Genomic DNA, 11,149 nt, shown 5'->3' with positions numbered 1-11,149 from the left:
CGGGGTGCTGGGAAGCGCGTCAGCCGCGCCTGCGCGTTGGGAGGCTGTGGTTGGGGGGCGGGGTCTCTAAGAATTAGAGAGCAGAGGGCGCCCGTGTGGTTGTGGCGGTTCCATGGTGTAATGGTTAGCACTCTGGACTCTGAATCCAGCGATCCGAGTTCAAATCTCGGTGGAACCTGCGGCGGTCTGCTTTTCCTTTCCTGACCATACTTTAATTCATTTATTTATTCGCCAAGTGATTGTGATACAACTACGATATGTATGGCCTTGAACGAAGCAGGGACAGAATTTCTCAAAGGATAATCTTTGCCCACAAAGGCCGTTTGGATCTGTAACCACTGTCACCTGGGTGTCTCCTAAGGAGCCTCTTCGCTTCGCCTTTTTTTTTCTTTTCTTTTCTTTTTTTTTTTTTTAAATCTGGGTCTTTGCCTTTGTCGAAGCCAGCTAGCTTCAACAGCTTCGATGTAACTTGATTCCTTTATGCTACAATTTTCAACCTCTAACTTCATTCAAGGGCAGGCGCTTTTCACTCTTTTTTTTCTCTGGAAATTTCTCAAACTATCTCCAGATGTCATTCAGAGAACTTCGCCCACCCTCCTCATCAAGATTCATCAAGAACTTTTTGAGCCCTATTTGTCATGCTTTAAGCTAAACCCTTTTTTGCCCAAATTTGTCATGCTCTAAGCTAAACCCGTCTCCATAATAATTTCACGTAACGAACAGCAAACAGTGGCAATTTTCATTTTAGCGAAAAATGTGGAGTCTTAAGACTCAAGTGACTTGCCAAAGATCTCACAGCAGAGCCTCCCTGTATTTGAAAAGAGGAAAGGAAAGAAAGGAAAGGAAATGAAGGAAAGGAAAGGAAAGGAAAGGAAAGGAAAGGAAAGGAAAGGAAAGGAAAGGAAAGGAAAGGAAAGGAAAGGAAAGGAAAGGAAAGGAAGAAGGAAGAAAGAAAGAAAAGAAAGAAAAGAAAGAAAGAAAAGAGTTGTGTATTATCACAAAATGTTTTTCCCACTTGCTGCCATACCCCCTACCACCTATATGCAAACCTTCAATTTAGATTTTTGGGCAAGAGTGCCTGTGCTGAGCAGGATAATGGTTTCCTGAAGTTGTCCACTTCCCAATCCCTGGTAACTGTGAATATGTTAAATTATGTGGCCAAAGGTAATTAGGGTTACATAGTGGAATTAGAGTTGCAAATCAACTGAAAGAAGCTGTGGTCTATGTACACAGTGGAATATTCCTCAACCATTAGAAACGACAAATACCCACCATTTGCTCCAAGGTGGATGGAACTGGAGGGTATGATGCTGAGTGAAGTAAGTCAATCGGAGAAGGACAAACATTATATGGTCTCATTCATTTGGGGAATTCAAAAAATAGTGAAAGGGAATAAAGGGGAAAGGAGAAAAAATGAGTGGGAAATATCAGAAAGGGAGACAGAACATGAAAGACTCCTAACTCTGGGAAACGAACTAGGGGTGGTGGAAGGGGAGGAGGGCGGGGGGTGGGGGTGACTGGGTGACGGGCACTGAGGTGGGCATTTGACGGGATGAGCACTGGGTGTTATTCTATATGCTGGCAAATTGAACACCAATAAAAAATAAATTTATAAAAAAAAAATAGGGAGCTAGCCTAGATTCTCCAGGTGGGCCTAATTTGTCACAGGGCTCCTTGAATGTCCAAACAGGAGGCAGTGATATGGTGTGAGAAGAGCTCAACTAGCCTTGTGGCTTTGAAGATGGAAGAAGGCGGCCAGGAGCCTAGGAATGCAGAGGTTTCTAGAAGACAAGAAAAGGCAAGGAAATAGCAAGGAAATGGACTCTTCCCTATGGCCCCCAAAAGCAATACAGCCTTGCAGAAAATATCTTGATTTTAGCCCAATGAGACCACCATGCAGAATTCTGACCTAGAGAACTATAAACTAATAAATTTGTGTTGTTTTAAGTCACCAAGTTTGTGGTAATATGTTACAACACCAATAAGAAACTAATACAGTGCTGTTTTCATCGCTTTCTGTGATGGTAGAAGTAATAGGTTTACCTAAAGCTAGATACTTGCCTTGTGCAAAGGTAAGTATTACCCACATTGGGGGAGATGCACAGCATTCTCAAGCAGCTAAATGTTATATGTACTGCAGATTATAAGACACAGTCCTAGCTCTACTCGGGTGAGTTAAACAAAATGGGCCCAAGAAAAGGAGGAGATTAATTAACCAGAGAGTTCTGAAGTTGTAATTAATCAGAGTTCTGGTGGTAAGAGCCACAGTTCAGAGAGACTGAGATAATTAAGAAAAACTCCCTGGAGGAGGAGGAACTAGCATTGACCCCTGAAGGAAGAAGGAAGGAAACTCATTTTGACCAGTAGAAGATACCAGATGATTAAAAAAAAAAAAAAAAAAAAAAACATGTTCAGAAGGCCATTAATGCCAGAAGAATAATTATAAACTTTTCCCCTTTTAAGACATTTTTTTTCTCAAGGTATGTTCTCTCCGCCTTAGAAGTTCCCTTAGCACACTGGCATTTTAAAGTCTAGATATTTCACTCTTAAGAAATCTTTCTTTACCTGTGTTAATCACAGCATTTCCCAGATTCACCAGACCACAGAACTCTTTTCCCATGGAACACTTGATAGCATCCCTCTGAACTCTTTGGGGGATCCATAAAGGATTTTTGGGCAGAGGGATGACTGAAGTCAACCTGGTCTTAGGAAAAGTAAGTTGGCTGTGGACTGCAGGATTGGGGTAAAGAAAAACTGGAGGTGTATCAGTTAGAAGGCCATTGCAATGAACTAGGTACAAAGTAATAGAAATGGAAGACAGCTATGGGCATAGAGGAGAAAGAAAAATGAAAGGCTGTTATGTAAAAAAATGGTAAATGGATTCCATGGACAAAGGAAGAGAGTAAGGGTTTTCTTGGTTTTTTTTGGAGGAGGGGCAGTAATTGCTTAATATGTCTTTTTTAATCTCTCAAGAAATAAAGGAATTTAATGTAAATGACTTAAATAATACAGAAATAGAGTAAATCCTTGTTTAAGGATTCTATTTTTAAGTAATCTCCACACCCAATGTGGGGCTCAAACTTACAACCCCTGAATCAAGAGTCACATGCTAAAAAAAAAAAAAAAAAGGGATCCCTGGGTGGCGCAGTGGTTTAGCGCCTGCCTTTGGCCCAGGGCGCGATCCTGGAGACCCAGGATCGAATCCCACGTCAGGCTCCCGGTGCATGGAGCCTGCTTCTCCCTCTGCCTGTGTCTCTGCCTCTCTCTCTCTCTCTCTCTGTGACTACCATAAATAAATAAAAATTAAAAAAAAAAAAAAAAAGAGAGTCACATGCTCTGCCAACTGAGCCAGCGAGGTCCCCCCAAAGCATGGAGTACATGGAGTACATCTTGAAGGTCCTCCTCTACTTCAATTCCTCCTCCAATCTCAGAGATAACTGCTACATTTTCTTTTTAATATACAGGAAATCAGGTTATGTGTATTGTTTCTCATCTTGAGAAATCTTTCCACATCAGTTTTGACTCATTTGCTACATAAAGTTTTTCTTAGCAAGAATATACTACAGTTGGTACAACCATTCCCATTCTCTTAACTGGTGAAATGGCAAATATTGAAGGTTCACTACATTAAAACCTATTTCTAAGCCATTTCTTTCTTGCCCACTTCCCCTAAAGGCTAAAAAGCCAAATAGTCACTTTCCCAGCTACACTGCAATATTTTATATACTAGGATAAAAATATACTAGCATTATTTTTAATTTTTGCCCATCTGGTTTGCTCAATAATTTCCACTTCCTGATAATCAGTTAGTGGAAGTATTTTTTCTTATGTAAGTTAGCCACTCATCTTTATTCTGTAGATTTCCTGTCAATATCCTTCTCGACTTTTTTTGTTATTGTTGGATTATCTTTTCATATCAATGTGGAGGATCTCTTTATATATTTTACCAATTAATCCTTTGCCTGTTACATATCGTACAAATATTTAAAAATTTTTAATTTTATTAATGATGCTTTTTTCCGTGTTAGTTTTAAATTTTTATTTAATCAGATCTCTCTCAGTCATTTCTTTTATGGCTTCTGGGTGTTGCCTTTTGCATAAGAGGCTTCTCCACACCAAGATCATTCAAGATATTTTTTCTCCAAATGTTTTATAATTTTTTTCTCCATCCAGATTTTACTTATATTGAGGATGATATGACATTGGGATCTAAATTAATTCTTTCCAAAAGGATAGCCAGTTGTTTCAACGTCAATTATTTGAACAGTCCATCTTTTCCCACTGATTTAAAATGCCTAATTTATTATAAATGAGTTTCACATATATAGATGAGTCTGTTCTTGAATCTTCACACCATACTTCTGGCAGCTACAGAGGAGCACTGCTCACATGCCCCTTCAGGAGAGAGCCTGTTTTGAGAAGTGTAGTTGGCTCACAATCTCTAGCTGCCACACCTCCAAGATCGACTACAATGTTCACACTGAAACTGTGCTCTCTCTGGACTGTTCCCAATGACTGAACATGGTGGGGGTACTAGAGCTGGACCAGTTCTATCCAAAATGAGACTCATCGAGTGGGCAGTCTGTAGAGCTCTCCATTGACCTGACTGAGATTTTCTTAGAATTGCACTATATATAGTCTGGGACACTTGAGTGGCTCAGTCAGTTAAGCATTTGACACTTGATTTCAGCTCAAGTCATGATCCCAGGATCATGAGATCTAGCCCCACTTTGGGCTCTGTGCTCAGTGGAGTCTGTTTGCGACACGCTCCCCCTCCCTCTGCCCTCCCTCCCCCTCGTGCACACACGCTCTCTTTAAAATAAATAAATAAATCTTTTAAAAAATTGCATTAAAGTCTGAGGCTCAGGCAGCCCCGGTGGCCCAGTGGTTTAGCGCCGCCTTCGGTCTGGGGTGTGATCCTGGGGTCCCAGAATTGAGTCCCACGTCGGGCTCCCTGCATGGGGCCTGCTTCTCCCTCTGCCTGTGTCTCTGCCTCTCTCTCCCTCTGTGTGTCGCTCATGAATAAATAAATAACATCTTAAAAAAAAAAAAGTCTGAGGCTCTTCTTACCCAATCCTCCTTTCTTCCCTCTCTCCTTGCTTAGGTATTAGACCTAAATTGTTGTCTGAAGGCTGTACCTCTCTTGTCCTTCACAGGCATTTCTCCCAAATGAATCTCGTACACTTCTAATTCCAGAGGACCTGACCCTGATATAATCCCATTAGCCAAGTTTTCTATTCCTATTCCAATATCACACTGCTTTATGCTTTATTATAGTTCAATCGTCTATTTTGATGTCTCATATGTAGTACTAAATGCATAAATATTTGTATAGTGCTTAGAACAGTGTCTGACATCTAATTAGAACCACAGGTATTGGGCAGCTCAGGTGGCTCAGCGGTTTAGCGCCACCTTCAGCCCAGGGCGTGGTCTTGGAGGCCTGGGGTCAAGTCCCGCATTGGGCTCCCTGTATTCAAAAGGAGCCTGCTTCTCCCTCTGCCTGTGTCTCTGCCTCTCTCTCTCTGTGTGTCTCTCATAAATAAATAAATAAAATCTTAAAAGAAAATGTTATTTATTTAAAAAAAAAAAGAACCACATGTATTTGATAAATAAAAATAAATATAGCAATTCCTTCTCACTGTTTTTTTTTTTTTTTTTTTTTGTCTTTCTAAACTTTGACTCCTTTTAGGGACTTTGTTTTTCAGATGAACCTTAAACTTCTTATATTCCAAAAGGATTCATATTGGAGTTTTGATTAGGATTTCATTACTAATCATTAAAAATATTTTTTTTAGAAATGAAATACAGAGTTTGGACAAGATGTACAAAAATATGAGATTCTGCTTATGAAAATACAAAAAGGAGTCAAAGATCAGAAGTTTAATATCTATTGGAAGAATGATTAATAGAAGGGAAGGGTGCCTAGGTGGCTCAGTCAGCTAAGCATCTGACTCTTGATTTTGGCTCAGGTCATGATCTCAGGGTCGTGGGAGGAGAATCTGATTGCGATTTTCTCTCTTTCAAATAAACTAATCTTTTTTTATAATAGGAGAAGGGAGGGGGATTTAAAAAAAGCAAAATGTTGACTTTAGTTTCAGGCATATCCAATTTAAACAGCTGGTAGGAAAACCAAAAGGAAATATCCAGTAAGAAGCATAGAAATATAGGTTTGGAAAGGTCTTTAATGAAAGAAGCAAGATCTGGAATTTATCCCATCCTCCACTGCCTGGGAGGCAACTGTACATGATTGTTGAAAACAAAGTGGGGACTGATTGGTCTGTATGTAAACTCTGGCTCAGCCATCCACTTGCTGTATCACCTTTAATGATTTATCTAATCTTGTTGAAGCTCAGTTCCTTATCTGCAAAATGAGGACAAACATTAAAGTTGAAATAATGTATATATACCTCTTAGCACCATGCCTGGCACATTGTAAATGTTCAGTTAATGAACTATGTCTCAACAGGGGCCAATTTTGCCCCTGGGGAATTTGATAATGTCTGGGGAGGTTTTTAATGTACATTTGAGAGACCCTACTGGCATCTAGGGGGTGAAGACCAGTAATGCTGTTAAACAGTCTACAATAAGGTCAGCCTGGGGTGGCTCAGCGGTTTAGCGCCGCATTCAGCCCAGGGTGTGATCCTGGAGTCCCGGGACAGCTCCCCCACAACAACGAATTATCTGGTCCAAAATATCAGTAGTGCCAAAGTTTGAGAACCATGCAATAATAGTAAAGACTTGCCAGAGGCCAGGTAGGGCCTATGGTGGGGAAAAACCTTGCTCATTTTTGAGAAGCTGAAAAAATCCCAGCCCCCACCTCCCCACCCCCGCAAGGCCTTAGCAAGAGTGCCTGGGACAGACATACTTGCCTTCAGTATCTCAAAGCAGAGCTCAGGGATCTACCAGCCTGACACAAACTACTTCCATATGTGATTCTTATTTCTTAAGTAAACAGACCTCAGTGTCCTATTTTTTGATCCAAAAGGATTTTTACAGTGTCATTCACTTATAACTACTAAACCCTACATATCAGTTTCATGCTCCTTTTATAATACTAGGCTTATTTCACAATATGATTTTTTTGAGAAAAGTTAAACAGACTTTATGAGGTGGTGACATTTGTTTCTGTGCTTTTTGCCTTTTTAATTGAGTATATTGTAAGGTAACAAATCAAGATAAGGAAATTCTCAACTTCTGTTATCTTATTACAGTCACTAGAGCAGCAAATAGTCTTTAAAATAGTAAAATATACATGTGTAAATATATTTAAATTATGCATGTTTAAAATAAATGTATGATATAGTTTATTATTTATACCAAAATTCTAGGTAGCTCAATCAAATTTTTTCCATATCAGAAATCTGGATCAGAATAACTTATTTTATTATAACGCTTTACTCTTCACATATTCTTAGTCTTCTAGGTTCAGTACTCATAGATCACAAGTCATAGCACAATCATTTTTCAAAAATTAGAAAGAAGGACACAATCAACAGGGTAAAAAGATAACCCACAGAATGGAAAAAATACTTACAAATCATATATCTGGTAAGTGATTCATATCACCAGAACATATAAAGAACAACTACAATAACAAAACAACAGCAACCAAAAAAAAAAAAAAACCCCACCCAATTCAAAAATGGGCAAAGGGGGACGCCTGAATGGCTCAGTGGTTGAGTGCCTGTCTACAGCCCAGGGCGTGATCCTGGGGTCCCGAGATCAAATCCCATATCGGGCTCCCTACATGAAGCCTGCTTCTCTGTCTGTGTCCCTGCCTCTCTTTCTGTGTGTCTCTCATAAATAAAATCTTTTAAAAACATGGGCAAAGGGCTTCAATAGACATTTCCCCAAAGAAGATATACAAATGGCCACTAAGCACATGAAAAGATGCTCAACATCATTACTCATTAGGGAAATGCAAATCAAAACCATATGAGATACCACTTTTCACTCACTATCATAACTATTATTAAAAAACAAAACAAGTGTTGGCAAGGATGTGAAAAAAATGTACCTTGTACAATGCTAGTGAGAATGTAAAATGGTACAGCCACTGTGTTAAAGAGTTTGGTGGTTCTGTAAAAAGTTAAACAATTACTGTATGGTACAATAAATCTACTCCTAGGTATATATCCAAAAAAAAAGTGAAAGCACAGACTCAAACATAAATGTACACTAACATTCATAGCATTATTCACAACAGTCAAAAGATACAAATAACATGAATTCCATCAACAAATGAATGGATAAACAAAATGTGGTATGTACTAACAATGTCATGTTAGTTAGTCTTTAAAAAGGAGCAAAATTCTGATACATGCTACAACATGGGTGACTACTGAATACATTATGCTGAGTAAAATAAGCCAGGTACAAAAAGACAAATATCATATGATTCTACTTATATGAGGTACCCAGAATGAGTAAATTCTTAGAAAGTCGAAAGGACCAGGGAACTATTGTTTGGAGGTACAGAAGTTCTGTTTGGGATGATGAAAAAGTTCTGGAAACAGACAGTGGTAATGGTTGTGCAACAATCATTGATGTACTTAATGCCACTGACCAACTTAAAATGGTTAAGATGGTAAATTTTATGTATATATTTTAACACAAAAAAACTAAAAGGAACTGGATTTCAGTTTTTAAAAATGGATAAAAACAGGAAACAGAAGGTCAGGGTGAAAGGGCAGATAGTGGCACAAGACTGGAACAGGCTACTGTGAATTCCTCAGGCTTGCCAGGATCCCTGTCATTCTGGGGCTCTTTGCCTCTTTCCTGACAACCTCCCAGAATTCCTGTAGGTTGGTTGGTTTTTTAGATCAAAGTTAACTTGTTCATCCACATCCACACCTAGCCCAGAAATGATAACCACTATGGCCTCTGAAATTCCACCATTACAGTCATTTCTTTGGATGAGTACCAGTTAGCAGCTGTCTTCCTTTCCCACACTCTTACCCTGTGCCTCTATGTGTGGTTGTGTGTTTACTACCACCTCCTAGAAGACTGAATTGGCTTTGGCACCGTGGAACTCTATCAAGTCGATGCGATCCCCCATGGGGTAAGAGCTACACTCATTCAAAAGAGAAAAAAATACCTAGTTGACCACCAGAGTCTCATTTTTGTTCCCCAATCATTTGGTGGCGGGGGGGGCCTAGATCCTTTAGTAATTTAAAAATAGAAATACTACAATATGGAGCAGCTGGGTGGCTCAGTGGTTGAGTGTCTGCCTTTGTCTCAGGTCGTGATCCCAGGGTCCTGGGATCCAGTCTAGCATCAGGCTCCTCACAGGGAGTCTGCTTCTCCCTCTGCCTATGTCTCTGCCTCTCTCTCTCTGTCTCTCATAAATAAATAAGTAAATAAACTCTTAAAACAAACAAACAAACAAAACCCCACAATACTAAATTGGTCATGGTGAGCAAAAATAAATAAATAAATAAATAAATAAATAAATAAATAAATAAATAAATAAATGTGACACTTTTAGATGTAGAGCCAAAGCTTTAAACAAAGGAATAATCACTGTATGACCCAGTCAATCCACTCCTAAGTATTTACCTGAAAGACATGAAAGTATATATCCATACAAAATCCTATATATGAATGTTTATATTTATTTGTAATAGCATGAAATTGCGAATAGCCCAAATGTCCATCAAAAGGTGAATGGATAAAAAAAAAAGGTGAATGGATAAGCAAATCTTGGTGCATCTACACAATGGAATACTACTTAGTAATACGAGGTACATACGACAAAGTAGATGAATCTCAAAATAATCAAGTTGAGTGAAAGAAGCCAAAGGACAAAAAGTACATATTGTATGATTCCATTTATATAAAATTCCCAAACATGCAAACTGACCTAACGTGAAAGAAAACAGATGAGTAGTCTAAAGACAAGAGTGGAGGGGGCGTTATTTAAAAGGTATGAGGACATTTGTGGGGATGAAGGATACGTTTGTTGTCTTGGTATGATGATAGTTTCACAGGTGTGTGTGTGTATATATATATATAATTTCACACTTTAAATGCAGCTTGTCTTTTTTTAAAAAGAGAGAGGGAGAGAGAAACCACAAAAAGACAAAAGGTCCTCCCTTATCTTCAGTATTATTGAATACAAGGCTGGAATGCACAAATGCAAAACAAAAACACCACTGCTGCTCTTGCACGCAAGCACACACACACAAACACACTTATCGCTTGCTAAGTCACCCAAGTGTTTCCTTTACAATATGTCTAAATAGTGTCCCTTTCCATTCCCTTAGACACTGGTCTGGTCTAAGCCCTCTTTCTGAACCATTACGCTACAACCTAGCCTTACCCCCAATCCAACATGGGTTGCCAGAATAATCTTGACAAAGGATAACTCCAACCATATGACCCCAATTATCCAGAGCCCATCACTGGAAAAATCCAAAAATGTACACACATAACTGAAAAACCAAAGGTTATAAAAGAAAACGTCAGGGGCGTCTGGGTGGCTCAGTACGTTAAGTGTTCGCCTTAGGCTGGGGTCATGATCCCAGGGTCCTTGAATGGAGCCCCTGGCTCCTCGGAAAGCCTGCTTCTCCCTCTCCCTCTGCTGCTCCCCCTGTTTGTGCTCTGTCAAATAAATAAATAAAATCTTAAAAAGTTAAACGTTAGAAGTGGTTACCCCCTAGAGAGCAAGATCATGGATGATTTTTTTTTCTTTTGCTTATCTGTTTTCTCTATTTTGCAGTAGTTTTTAAAATAAAAACATCTCTCAAATATTCTTGCTTAAGATTATTCTTGCAAAAAAGAATGAATACTCATTGTAAAATATTAAAATGATACAAACAATATCGAAGTACAGTAAAGTTGGAAAAGGCAGTTTGTTTTCTCCTGGTCACCAACATTGTGGATGTCTCCCCAGCATCCACCCCACCCCTCCCATCCAGGAAGCAGCCAGGCACTTTGGTGGGATTATCTCCACTTACAGTTCCAGGAGTGGCTTTTGCAGTTCTCAACCTTGACAACCAGACCGTGATATTGCAATAAACATTTCATAATACTCCTTTACCATCCTGACTTATTAAATCAATAGATCATATGTTATGATATAACTTATGATATAATGCTATACTGTAATATAAAGGAGAGATAATAAGAAAATAATTCCTTGTAACAT

At 39.0% G+C, this 11,149-nt stretch overlaps 1 long non-coding RNA gene and 1 other non-coding gene across 3 annotated transcripts in view; one reads left to right on the top strand and one right to left on the bottom strand.

The window, feature by feature from the left end:
* Positions 1-106: 106 nt before the first annotated feature.
* Positions 107-178, top strand: TRNAQ-CUG (transfer RNA glutamine (anticodon CUG)). The gene has a single exon. It is a non-coding gene; the product is annotated as a tRNA-Gln (tRNA).
* A 5,986-nt stretch (positions 179-6,164) lies between these two features.
* The window catches only part of LOC144303410 (uncharacterized), a 71,187-nt gene continuing 66,202 nt past the window's right edge, over positions 6,165-11,149 (bottom strand). For both annotated transcript variants that reach the window (XR_013370472.1, XR_013370474.1), the window contains exon 4: positions 6,165-6,361. This is a non-coding gene — a long non-coding RNA (uncharacterized LOC144303410). The remainder of the gene's footprint in view (positions 6,362-11,149) is intronic.

Source organism: Canis aureus, chromosome 32 (assembly GCF_053574225.1).
Source record: "Canis aureus isolate CA01 chromosome 32, VMU_Caureus_v.1.0, whole genome shotgun sequence".
NCBI lineage: Eukaryota > Metazoa > Chordata > Mammalia > Carnivora > Canidae > Canis > Canis aureus.
This window is presented reverse-complemented; position numbering and strand designations above follow the sequence as displayed.